The sequence below is a fragment of the Geotrypetes seraphini genome, chromosome 1 (genome assembly GCF_902459505.1).
Source record: "Geotrypetes seraphini chromosome 1, aGeoSer1.1, whole genome shotgun sequence".
NCBI classification, from domain to species: domain Eukaryota; kingdom Metazoa; phylum Chordata; class Amphibia; order Gymnophiona; family Dermophiidae; genus Geotrypetes; species Geotrypetes seraphini.
The window spans coordinates 473,864,796-473,878,023 of record NC_047084.1 but is presented as its reverse complement, the minus strand read 5'-3'; the positions used below and the strand labels follow the sequence as shown (position 1 = coordinate 473,878,023).

The 13,228-nt window shown below is 44.5% G+C and overlaps 1 protein-coding gene across 2 annotated transcripts in view; it reads right to left on the bottom strand.

Annotated features, from left to right (window-relative positions):
• Nucleotides 1–13,228, bottom strand: part of APBA1 (amyloid beta precursor protein binding family A member 1) — a 239,915-nt gene that overhangs the window by 188,647 nt on the left and 38,040 nt on the right. The window contains exon 2 of one of the 2 annotated variants that reach the window (XM_033924764.1): nucleotides 3,177–3,326. The exons of the other annotated variant lie outside the window; for it this stretch is intronic. The gene's annotated coding sequence lies outside the window, so the exon portion shown is untranslated. The remainder of the gene's footprint in view (nucleotides 1–3,176; nucleotides 3,327–13,228) is intronic. 2 annotated transcript variants of the gene reach the window in all.

The following is a 13,228-nucleotide window of genomic DNA, read 5'->3' as shown; positions in this document are numbered from 1 at the left end:
AGCTAAGGGGAAGGGACGAGACTTGAAATATCGCTTTTTCTTTATGTGGTTACAATCGAAGTGGTTTACATATTTTAGACAGATACTTTTTTTGTACCTGGGGCAAACTAAACTAACGTTGAAATGATCTGCATAGGGTCTATTTTGCTATTTATATACACATACATATACTGTATATACTCGAATATACACCGGGATTTTTGGGCTAAAAAATTGGCCCAAAAATGGGGGTCCCGTTTTATATTCAGGTCAATGCCCCCTCCCAAAATTTTTTAAGACCGCTGCGGCCAGGCTCTGCCCCCTCCTCCTCCCTGCCCTATCTTCCTTACTGGCTCCCGCAAATTCTCGCGAGAATTCATGGGATCCAGTAAGGAATCTGCTCAGCGCCAAGAAGCAGCGCCAATTCGCTTTGCTGCTCTTGCCGCTGATTTGGACTAAGTGGATCTGCGCAGCCGGTTAGCAGCGGGACAGGAGTTCAGAAAGCTTGCTCCTGCCCACTGCATTTCCACCAACAATTGGCAGTGGACCCGCTGCACCTCCACCAGATCGGCAGAGGTAGGAAGATAGGACAGGGTGTGGGGACAGAGGGCAGAGCCTGGGAGGGAGAGTGCAGAGCCTGACAGGGGAGGGGAGGATGGAAGGATGCTGGGTGCAGAGCCTGACAGGGGAGGGGAGGATGGAAGGATGCTGGGTGCAGAGCCTGATGGGGCAAGACACTTTAATATTAAGCTGCCCGACTTATATTTGAGTCAACCATTTTTCCTTCTTTTTGTGGGGAAAAGGGTGGGTTTCGACTTATATTTGGATCAACTTATATTCAAGTATATACGGTATACAGAAGATAGTTTGTATATATAAAATGAGGCCCCAGTATCTGCGGTTAATAGGTTCCAAGACCTACCACAGATAAGTGAAATTGCAGATAATAACGAACACTATTATAATGCAGTTTAGCATGGCCTGAGCACTGAGTGCTCCCCCCCCCCAACATATATATATATGAGGGCCACTATATCCACAGATTTTTCATCCACGGCTTCAAATATCCACAATTTACCGTGGCCCGAGCACTCTACCCCATCATGCCACAGCCTCCCCTCCCCCCCTTTCAGTGTACCTCCTCAAATCTTCACTGGCAGCGAGCAGAATCTCCTGCCTGCTGCTCGCACCAGCTTGAGCTCCCTTCCTTTGGGTCACTTCCTGGTTCGGCAAACCGGAAGGAGTCCAGGCAACAGATAAGCAAACAAATAATTGCCCAAAAGTCCAATTAATGCAAATCAGAATAGATTACTTCTCATCATGATGAGAGCTGCTATGCAGCTGATCATGAAAAACTGGAAAAATTGGGACAGGTTAAATTACAATTTTTGGTGGGGAACCCTATGTCAAAGTTATAAATTAGTGCACAATTATTGATAACTAGTATTTTAGCCCGTTACATTAACGGGTGCTAGCTGTCTGTCTTTCTTTCCCCCTCCATGTCCCTGTGCAGCATTTCCCACCACCCTACTTCCCTGTACAGCAGCATTTTGATCCCCCCCCCACTTCCCTGTGCAGCAGCCACAGCAGCAGCATTCCCTCCCCCCACACCACTTCCCTGTGCAGCAGTAGCATTTCCCTTACCCCCCTTCCCTTCCCGCGGTCCCAACAAATCTGCCGATTCCAGCAGCGTGTGCAGCACTCTACACATGCTGCTTCGGGGCCTTCTACTGCCCTGATTTACTCTGGCACGTCCCTGATGACATCATCAGAGATGCGGCAGAGCAAATCAGGGCAGTAGAAGGCCCCAAAGCAGCGTGTTTAGAGTGCTGCACACGCTGCTGGAGTCGGGACCGCGAAGAATGTAGCAGCTGGAGTGGTTTTTTGGCACTTCCCGCCCCGCCTCGCGAGGTGTCGCTGCGGCTCCTCTTGATCCCCGCTAGCGTCGGAAGCCTTCTCTGACGCTGGTGCGGCTGGTGAGAGCAGCCGAATATTGTGGAGAGCAGGGAGTCCAGCGCTGGCAGCCAGTCCTGTCGACAGTGTAGGTAGGTGCTGGGAAGAAGGCTGGGGACTCGCGCATGCGCACTCCTGCGGCCACAGACCTACAGATCATGGAAGGATGCAGTTAAGAGTGCGCATGCACGGCTAGGGTTTTATTATATAGATAATTATCTTGTTATTCCTTTAAATTGCACACACAACTTTGGCCATCAGTTATAGAATCCTTGGGTTGGTGAGTAAGTTCAAAGGGGGTGTGAATGTGGGCAAAGAGTGGATGGGGCATGGGCATGTTTCAGCTATGCAATTATCTTATAGAATACTATGGGGTCCTTTTATCAAGGCGCGGTAGGGGTTTAACGCGCTGAATACCACGTGTTAAACTGCCTGCCGCGCTAGTCGCTAACGCCTCCATTGACGAGGCGTTAGTATTTTGGCTTGCCACGGGGGTTAACGCGTGATGAAATGTCTGACGCGCTAACCCCCGTAGAGCACCTTAATAAAAGGAGCCCTATATATTTTGTGCACTGCAAGGCACAGTTAGATACCAACACTTATGACTACCACTGACTTGATATAACTGCTGGCGTCTAACTTTAGGCATGCCAATGCTGACTTATCTATCATGGAATCTTGGCACCCAGATGCTGTTATAGAATTGAGATGATATCAGGGTGCTTAAATCTTGCCACCAGTTTATAGAATTGCCCCCAACTGTTTTCTAAAGGACGATCTATTGTGGTGTGATTAAGGCTGGTGAGGCAAACACAGATGATACTGGGCATTCTCAGAAAGAAAAATAAAAAAAAAACAACTATATAAAAAAATAGGCAGATTTTAAAAACAAAAGAATAAAAATCAACCATTTCCATGACACTATAATTATTTGCTGGAAAAGAAAACATTTCTAACATATCTTTCTTTAGTTTAATGGCCTAAGAAATATAAGTGGAGAACCATAAATCATTCTTTGGTCATATTTCTTGTAGGTCACTTTGGTCAATGCAACCCCAGGTTTTCTGCCAGATCACCTACTAAGCGCAAGAACTAGTTACTGTGCTGTCCAACCAGTATTAGCTACCCTGAAAAACCCCCCATGAGCAATACTCCCTCATCCATCAGTCTGGTAGCAGCTCTCATTCTATAAAAAGGAGGGGGAATTCTCACAAATTGTAAAGACTTAAAGTGGAAATCCTTACCCTTTCTCCTGCCAAGGTACTCCAGGACTTTGATTAATTTCCTGCTGCCATTTTTCTTATAGGCTGATGCTCAGAACCTAATGCCAGTGCTAGAGCCGATTAGAGCTGGACAATTGCTGGCATTAATCTGCGTAGAATATTCAGCAGATCCTAGCACAGAAAACAATGTGTGCATCAAAGATTAGTGCAAATAGTATTTAAATGTAGTCAAATCAATGTTAACAGGAATATTTCCTATTCCCTCCCCAATGCTCAGAGAACAGCGCACAAAACAAAGCGGCCCTTACCCCTGTGTTTGAAGAGAGGATCTCCCATGATTTTGCCCTTAACCCTTTATTTGGCATTGTTGCTCAGAAGCAACATGTGTTTTCTATGGCTCTTATGGGAGGATCTGCATCTCCAAATGCCTGTTACTTGGCACTGTTGCTCTCGTTCAACATCAAGACATTTTTTTTTCCCTACAACTTTTCACCACCTGCCAATTAAAGGGTTAAACTAAAATCTGCTGGTTTTGATTGAATTTGAAAGCAAAGGAAATCCCTGGAAGCCTCTGAGCAAAGCCAAAAATGAAAGCGCAAGCCGGTACCTGTTTTCCACACTGAAATGCTTCACTTGCACACAAGAGCCATACTTGTGTGCAAGTGAAGCATTTCAGTACAGAAGAGCCACACTTACCATGATATGCTATTCCCAGGTGCTGTTCGCTATTGTGTTGGAGTTCTAAGCATCAGCCCACTAAAGAACATTTCACAGGTCAATGAAATAGGGGAAGGTAATTTCCAAAATTCATCTCCACCCCCAGGGATTTTCACGTGGCAACCAGATGCTTCCTTGTCTCTGTCACAGCAACCAAAAAGGCAAGGCTCAGAGCACGTTACTGTTGAAAGCTCTTCATTGGTTTCTGGTTTACTGGAGAATACAATTTAAATGTGCCAGCATATTATTTAAAATCTTTTATGGGATTTTCTCTCCATTGGTTACTGTCTCTTTCAATTCTCAACGGCTATCGAATTCTAGAATTCAAAAATATAAACTTGCTTTTCCTTCGTGTCTTTAGGCAATATATGCCGATCTGTTGCTTGATCTTTTGCAAAAATTTGGAATGAACTTCCTTCAGATGTTAGACTTCTGCCTTTCCTATTAACTTTTCAGAAAGCCTTGAAAACTTACCTGTTTCAGAAATTCCTAACTGATTCTTCTATTTTAAATTAGTGATTATAATGATGAAGCTTGTAACTTAATACTTGATCCATGTCCTAGAACTAGTTCTGTAAACCGAGTCCAGCCCTAATGTAGGGATGAATCGGTATATAAAACCAAGAATTGGATTGGATTGTATGGCCCCAGAACATAAACTATTCTGCAGGTATTTCCTTCTCATCAATGAGGGAACATTCCCAGGCCAAAAAGAAGATCAGGAAGGTCTGCCACGTACCAGAAGGGTGCCAGAGGGGGGACATGATTGAGACTTTTAAATATATCCCGGGCCGCATCGAGGTGGAAGACGATATCTTCTTTCTTAAAGGACCTTCAACCACAAGAGGTCATCCGCTGAAAATCAAAGGCGGGCAATTTCATGGCGACACCAGGAAGTATTTCTTCACCGAAAGGGTAGTCGATCATTGGAATGAACTTCCATTGCAGGTGATTAACGCCAGCAGCGTGCTCAATTTCAAAAAGAAATGGGATATGTATGTGGGATCTCTAGCCGGGTGAAGTCTGGGGGTGGGTCATTAGCGTGGGCAGACTTGATGGGCTACAGCCCTTTTCTGCCGTCATATTCTATGTTTCTATGTTTCTATGCAGAAGAGAAGTAGCTAGTGTCATCCGTACAGCTCCCTGAAATTACAGCAGCACAGAAGGCTGTGAACACGAACAAATGTAGCTAAAAGCAGCTCCTCTAAGGAAGAAAGATTAGAAAGAGTCACTTACTACCTGCAAAGCTTTACTGTCTAGATTTGCTGAGAGGAATAAAAATTCACTGGACCTGCTCAAGCCAAATGTCCTAGTGCTGCCTTCTACACACAGCTTAGCCTACATCAGGGGTAGGCAATTCCGTCCTCGAGAGCCGGAGCCAGATCAGGTTTTCAGGATATCCACAATGAATATGTATGAGATAAGATTTGCATGCACTGCCTCCTTGAGATGCAAATCTATCTCATGCATATTTACTGTGGATATCCTGAAAACTTGACCTGGCTCCGGCTCTCAAGGACCGGAATTGCCTACCCCTGGCCTACATCAATTAATGCTGGGTTTTGCTAAGTGCCAGCAATCCTTGCTAGTGGTGCTCGCAAAGAAAATGGGGCATAAAAGCGGCAGCACCAAATACACCAATCAAAAAATAGTACAATAAGAACAATTAAATAAAGGTAAAAATTATACATGACATTTATTGGTAAAGGAAACAAAATCATAAAATACATAATCCAACACATACAGCAAATAAATATAATAAAAAAATAATAATAATAATAATTTTTATTGATAATGCAGCCAACAGCAAAACAGGAAAACAGAAGCTAATTTAAATAGAGAAGTACAGGAGTCAATGAAAGCTCTAGCATCAGAGATATACCATTGTCGCATAAACTTAGGATTACCAGACATCCAGGAACCCCCAGCCATGTCCTCTTTTTTGAGGACTGTCCAGGTGCCCGGATGGACTTTCCAAAACCTGGCAGTTTGTCCAGGTTTTGGAAAGCCCCGATGAGCTCCAGCTGTGTCTGGAGGGTCTCTGAGCAAGTGCGGATGACATCACAAATATCCGCGCATGCTCCAGGCCCTCCAAACGTGGCCGGACCTCGTCAGGGAAGAAGAGAGGAGGTTTGTGAGGGCAGGGCTGAGGCTGAACTGGGAGGGGCTGGGGCAGAATTGAAGGTGGAATGGGGCGTGGCCTGAGGCAGAACAGGGCGGGGCCTGAAGTAGAACAGGGCAGGGCCTGAGGTAGAACAGGGCAGGGCCTGAGGCGGAATGGGGCGGGGCCACATGTCCAGGGTTTTGCGGCCCAAAATATTGTAACCCTACATAAGGATTAACATGCTTAATAGAAAGAATAAACAGCAAAAATAGATACTTTAAAAAATTACCCTTCCCCCTCCCCCTCCCTTTTACAAAGCCGCACTAGCGGTTGCTGCATGGCAATGGCCCCAAAGCCCTTCAAATCCCTCTGGGCTTCAGGGCCATTACCACAGCGGCACACATTAAATGGCTTTGTAAAAGAGGCGCTAAGTAATTAGAATATCACATAGCATGTTTGAACGATCCCAATTAATCCAACTTGGTCAATGCAATTATTTCTTTTGATGCTCTGTCCCCTTTAATAGGCGAATCTTTCCTTTTTTTAACCAGCTTGGAAAACTAATTTCAATGCTGTTGTACTTAATGTGACTGCCCCTATAAGCTTTATAAATGATATTTCCGTACCCTGTTTTGAGCTCTTTGGGAAAATGAGCATGAAATCTGAATAAGTGAATAAAATGACAAATACGTCTTGTTTTTCTGCCTGAAACAAAACCAAAATCACACCAAGCTCAGCTGTAAGCGTGTAGAATGTATAATATAAGGCTTCCACAACCATTAAGATGCATCAAAGCTCTGCAACTGTTTAAGGTTAACTGATTCAGAAAAAGAGTTAATGCTTAGGCATCACAGATCACCCAAGGAGCACAATTTGATGCTGAAATTCTATCGTGAAGCCTGTCAAACTCAGATCGGCTGCAATGTGTTGAGTGACCGAACACTGCATAAGATTATTCACCAATAAATGAGTGTGTCTTGTACAATTAAATACATGCAGATCTTGGATCTCGTACACCCACTGATGCCTGTTCTCATCTCCGTCAAGCTGCGTATAGCTGTACAACTGGCACTGAATGGAAGCTACTGAGAACACTGGCATGATAAACAAGATCATTCCTGCTAATGCCACACCTAGAAATTACCCAAACAAGGTGAACACTAGAATGAGCTCCTGGTTACACTGCAGGATTGATCATAGGTCCCCAACTCCACACATGAACTCACACTTCCCAAGAGGCTATAATCACTCTCAATGCCTCCTAAAGAATGACATAGGGATGGGTACCCATGGATAACCGCAGGGTGGGTCAGAGACAGAGCCCACGGAGACAATCTGTATCCCTGTGTCATTCTCTAAGAGACTAACCTTAAATAGGCTGTTCCAACTAGAAGGAACAGCATCTGTAAAATGGGGAGGGTGTGGCACAGTGGTTAAAGCTACAGCCTCAGCACCCCGAGGTTGTAGGTTCAAAACCCACTCTGCTCCTTGTGACCCTGGGCAAGTCACCTAATCCCCCCATTGCCCCAGGTATATTAGATAGATAGTAATCCCACCAGGGCAGACGGAAAAATGCTTGAATACCTGAATAAATTCATGTAAACCGTTCTGAAATCCCCAGGAAGAGCGGTATAGAAAACTGAATGAATAAATAAATATGTAAAAACGTAACACATCTTAGACCACTGGCAACGGAATTCAATGATTAAAAATACTGCAGAAGCTGCTTTTGGATTTAAATGAACTAGTGTTAAAAGACATCATTTGTGTCTTGTCTGCCTTTGAAGTGGCAACAAAAAGTCTTGTCTGTTGATCAGACATGTGGAGGGGTATAATCAAAAAAATGTCTAAGTCCCCTTTTGGCCTAGGGCCCTAAATGTTGAAAGTAGAAGCAGGGAAAATATTCATTATAAAAAAAAAAACATCCAAAAGGAGGGTTTTAAAAAAAAAAAAATAATGGCCTGCCTCTAAGTTCAGCTGTTTAAATGCCCAGATCACCACTAAACTTACACCATATAATCAACCTAAAAAAAACCTAAGTCCCAAATGCCCAAAACAAGGGCTTTTAGGTGAAGGAGGGGCCAGTCCTTCGCCTAAAAGCTAGATTCTGTAACTGGTGTCTGTCAAAAAGAACACCTGTTACAGAATCCCCCCCATTCCATAAACAATCGGGCCCCCTCTTTTTTCATCCTCCTGTCGCAGCTGCCACACTCCCCTTCCAGAGTCAAACAGGATTTTTTATTTATTCATTTAAAAGTTTCTACCCTGCACCATCTACTAGTCTGGGCGGTTTACAACCATCATACACAATATATCCATTCACATCAATAAAATTCAGAGCTTGAAAGCATCCCACCCTCCCCCACCACAGGACTTTCCTCTCAAAAGGGGTGGGGTGGGCATGCTTGCACTGAATTCAATTTCTTGTTCTGCTGTGGAAGGGGGTGGGCGGCAGCAGGAAAAGAAAATGGGGAGGTGCTGGACCCTGGATACAGGGGGAAAAGAGACAATTATGCTGAATGGATGAGTGGTAAGTGGAGAAGGGGAAATACTGCACTGTGGGGCTAGGGAAGAGGAGATACTGATGGGGGAGTGGTATAAAGCTTTGAGCTGCTTCTGGAATGAGTAGGGTGAGGCCACAAGGTGAAGGTTTGGCAAGGGCATCAAAAGCCCTAGACAAGCCCTGAGAAGATGCTATGCTGTTCTTGGGGGAGGGAGAGATGAAGAGAGGGCAAGAAAGTAGAAAACTCAAGAATAACTGCAGTCAGTCTGTCAGACTTCAGCTTGCCTTTTATTTCCAAGATTTGGTAGTGCAGAGTCTGGTCCCCATTAGATCGATATAAATGCCGACTTTTCCTGAATATGACCGGGATTGCCATGCAAATGGTTACTCGTAATTGGGAAAATTATGATCGCCTCAATTTTCCTTTTTGGTGGGCAAATTTATGCTTATGCTGCAGGTACAAGAAACTGAACACAGACATGTTGGGACATAGTAATTCATTTAAATTGGTTTGGGACTCATTGACGTCTTTTATTACTTCACTAGTTTTTAAGCCCGTTACATTAACGGGTGCTAGAATAGATGTGTCTGTCTGTCTGTTTGTGTTTCTTTATCTCTCTCTCCTTGGCCGCTGTCTGTATCCTTCTGTCTCCCCCCCCCCCCCCCCGAGCACAGCAGTCTGTCCCCAGGACACACCTTCCCCCCAAAGCAGCCTCCTTTCCCTCTCCCTGTCTCTCCATGGCCCTCTTCTGTCTTCCCCCCCCCCCGAGCAAAGCTGTCTGCCCCCAGCACACCTCTCCCTATCTCTCCATGGCCCCTTCTGTCTCCTCCCAGAGCAAAGCTGTCTGTCCCCAGCACACCTCCCCCCCAAAGTAGCCCCCTTTCCCTCTCCCTATCTCTCCATGGCCCCTTCTGTCTCCTCCCAGAGCAAAGCTGACCCCAGCACACCTCCCCTCCAAAGCAGCCCCCTTTCCCTCTCCATGGCCCCTTCTGTCTCCTCCCAGCACATCCCTCCCCCCAAAGCAGCCCCTTTTCCCTTTCACTCTCCCCCTGGCTCCTGGTATTGATCCCCTTCTTACCCTCCCCTCCATCCCAGCGTCTTCTGGCCTGCTCCTCTTCAAAGCAGCCTGCGATCTTGGTGGCCGGCTTTAGCGAACCTAGCAGGCCGCTCTCCAACTCGGTAGCACGTTCCCTCTGACGTGATCCCGTGCGTCAGAGGGAGTGTGCTACTGAGGTTGGAGAGAGGCCTGTGAGGTTCTTTAAAGCCGGCCACGATCGCAGGCTGCTCTGAAGAGGAGGATCAGCGGTGGTGGCGGCGGCAAGTGAGGTGACACGGCGAGGACGCGGGCAGGCAGCGGCGAGTGAGGGCGGGCGGTGACGCGCCAAGGACAGGGAGATAGCACAGTCGCGCATGCACCGTGAGGTTAGAATGTTGCCACAGAAGCACACCTCACGGCGCCACACCTCACGAATTTTCGAGAGCGCATGCGCGCTCTAGCGTTTTATTATTATTGATTACAGTTGCCTTATACCTTTACTTTTTGTGTATTTACTCACACATCCGGAGGAGGGGAGTAGTGAGGGGGGGTTTATCTCTTTGCTTTGTTTCATTCCTTGATGAAAACATAATGGAAGGGAAAGGGGGGGTTATTCTTTATGCATTGTTATTATGATTATAAGTGTTTAACCTGATGATTACACTTCCCCCTCCATATTCGCAGTTTCCATATCTACGGTTTCGATTATTAGCGATTTTAAGCCAAAAAAAATCATTTCCATTTTTGGGCTATTTTAAGCCCTGTAAGCCCCCCCTTAAGCCTTACCTGGTGGTCTAGCGGGTTTTCGGGCAAGAGCGATCTTCCCACACTCCTGCCTCGAGCAGATCGCTCACAGGAAATGGCTGTCTTGAGCTCCCGTCATGTCTCGAGACTATGACGGGAGCTCAAGGCAGCCATTTCCTGTGAGCGATCTATACAGAGCAGGAGCGTGGGAAGATTGCTCCTTCCCGAAAACCAACTAGACCACCAGGTAAGGCTTAAGGGGGGGCTTAAAGGGCTTAAAATAGCCGGGGGGAAGCAGGGGTTAGGGGCAAAACCGGCCCAAATATTATTTGCGTTTTTTTAATATTCGCGGGCTGGCTCTGCCCTAACCACCATGGCTACGGAGGGAGAAGTGTAATATATACATATGGTTCTGCACTTTTGTTGGCCTTAAAAATCAATAAAGATTTATAGAATGACATCAGTATAGAAACATTCTAATTAATCAGCCACCCTTAAAAACTGACTACTTAGAAACTGCACAAACACTATGAAGATGACCAAAAATATCTGTAGTGCTTTATTCTTCAGATTCACCAGAAATTCATTATTAGCCCATAATTTCCCTCTATGAGAAGTTCTCACAAGTAACAGCTCTTTGTGCACTAGTACTTAATAGATTGGAATACTGTAATACAATCCTTGCAGGATTACCAGAAAGATCTATTTGACACCTGCAAATATTTAAGAATATAGCTATTACATGGCTATGTCATGCTAGAAAATTTGACTACATATTCCAGTTGTTTTTCTAGTACCACTGGTTGCAAATCCAATATATTTTCAGTTTTAAAATTCTTGTTCTCTCTCAAAAGAAACTCCACTTTGTCCCTATAAACTCCATCGGCATTTACATTCTTTAGATTAAATGCTTCTTAACTTTCCATCCCCTGCTCACTTAGATTCAACCTGGAGATCTACAATTTATTTTTGGGCCACTCATAACATAAAAATAGCCATACTGGGTCAGACTAAAGTTCCATCTAGACCAATATCCTATTTTTACAGTGGCCAATCCAGGTCACAGAAATATTCCATGCTACCAAACCCAGGGCAAGCAACGGCTTCCTCCATATCTGTCTAAATACCAGATTATGGACTTTTCCTCCAGGAACTTATCAAACCTTTTTTAAACCCAGCTATGCTAACCAGTGTTACATTCTTTGGCAACGAGTTCCAGAACTTAACTATTCTTTGAGTGAAAACATATTTCCTCCTATTGGTTTTAAAGGTATTTCCATGTAACTCCATTGAGTGTCTTCTAACCTTTTGTAATTTTTTTATACAGTAAAAAAATGATTCAGTTGTACCGGTTCTTTACCACTAAGGATTTTGTAGACCTCAATCATATCTCCCCCCTCAGCCCTAACCTCTTTAGCCTTTTCCCATATGAGAGGCGTTTTATCCCCTTTATTGTCTTGGTTGCTCTTCTTTGAACCTTTTCTAATTCTACCATATCTTTTTTGAGATACAGCGATGAGAATTTAATGCAATACTCAAGGTAAGGTTGCACCACAGGGCAATACAGAGGCATTATAATATTCTTGATCTTATTTACCATCCCTTTCCTAATAATTCCTAGCATCCCGTTTGCTTTTTAGCTGTCGCCCTACATTGGACAGAAGATGTCAGTATACTGTCTACAATGACACCTATATATTTTATTTGGGCATCAGCTATGATTTGGATTATTCTTCCCACGTGTACCACTGTATTTGCCTACATTAAATTTCATCTGCTATTTGGATGTCCAGTCTTCCACTTTCCTAAGGTCTTTCTGCAATTTTTCAGTCTTCATGTTTTCCTCTTCCACCTCTATGAATCTAATGCTTCATTAATCTTGACCTTCATGCAAAAGGAGGTTGTCTGCAAATAGTGAATGCTACTCTGGAGGTTTGGCAATATGTTCCAATTCAGAGTTACACAGTTATGAGAAAAAATGATTCTACAGGGCAAATTAGGTGGTATCTGTTTCAGAGAATAGATGGTCTTTATTTGTTGAAATTCAAAATTGTGTCACAGGTCTCAGAGGGAGAAAAGTCCCCAGCCATTGCCCATTAATAGGAGGGTAAATCAAAAAGAAAAGACAAAATACATTTAACAGCTTTAATAGAAGTAACTGTGAGCAACTGAACGAATGGTATAGAAATTTGAATAAATAAATATCAATTTTCCACATAGTCCCTATTCAAGACGACGCATTTGAATCATTCAACTAGCTTCTGCATTCCTGCAGAGAAGTTTTTCAGCAGCTCCCGAAGCCAAATGAGCACCACTTCCTTTACTTCATCATGCTTTGCCTTTGCTCTCCGGGTCGCAGTGACGCACCCATGTCTCATTGCCGGTGACAATTCTCTCCAGAATACTTGTATCTTGTTCATACTGTCTCGGGAACGGGGTCACAACCCCCATATACTGTTGCTTGTGCAGATCAGCAAGCTGTTTGGGAACCCATTGTGTGTTGACTTTCCTGTATCCCAAGTCATCATGCAATATGGCAAATGCAGATCCATAGCTGATATCCAAATCTGCAGCCAACTGACACACTGTTATCCGTAGGTCTTCTCTAATCAAGGCATCCACCCTGTCAATGTGCTCTTGCATGCTTGATGTTGATGGGCGACCAGAACGACCGTCGTTACACCTGTTCTTCTCACTTTAGATCTTTTTACCCACTCATAAACTTTTCATTGATTCATTGTGCTATGTCCATATTGAGTTATAATATCCAGGTTTCACTCCCTCTGCCCAAAGAACGTGCACTACTGCATGTTGTTCTTTGATGGTGCAATCTCGCAATGGAGTATCCATGTTTCTGACCTCATGGCTGCCACACGACTAAAGGCCAAGCACAGCACTGTGTGGACAAACTATCCTAACAAGCAATGTTCGTGTACATATGTTGCATTTCGCTAGCTCTGTTCTGATT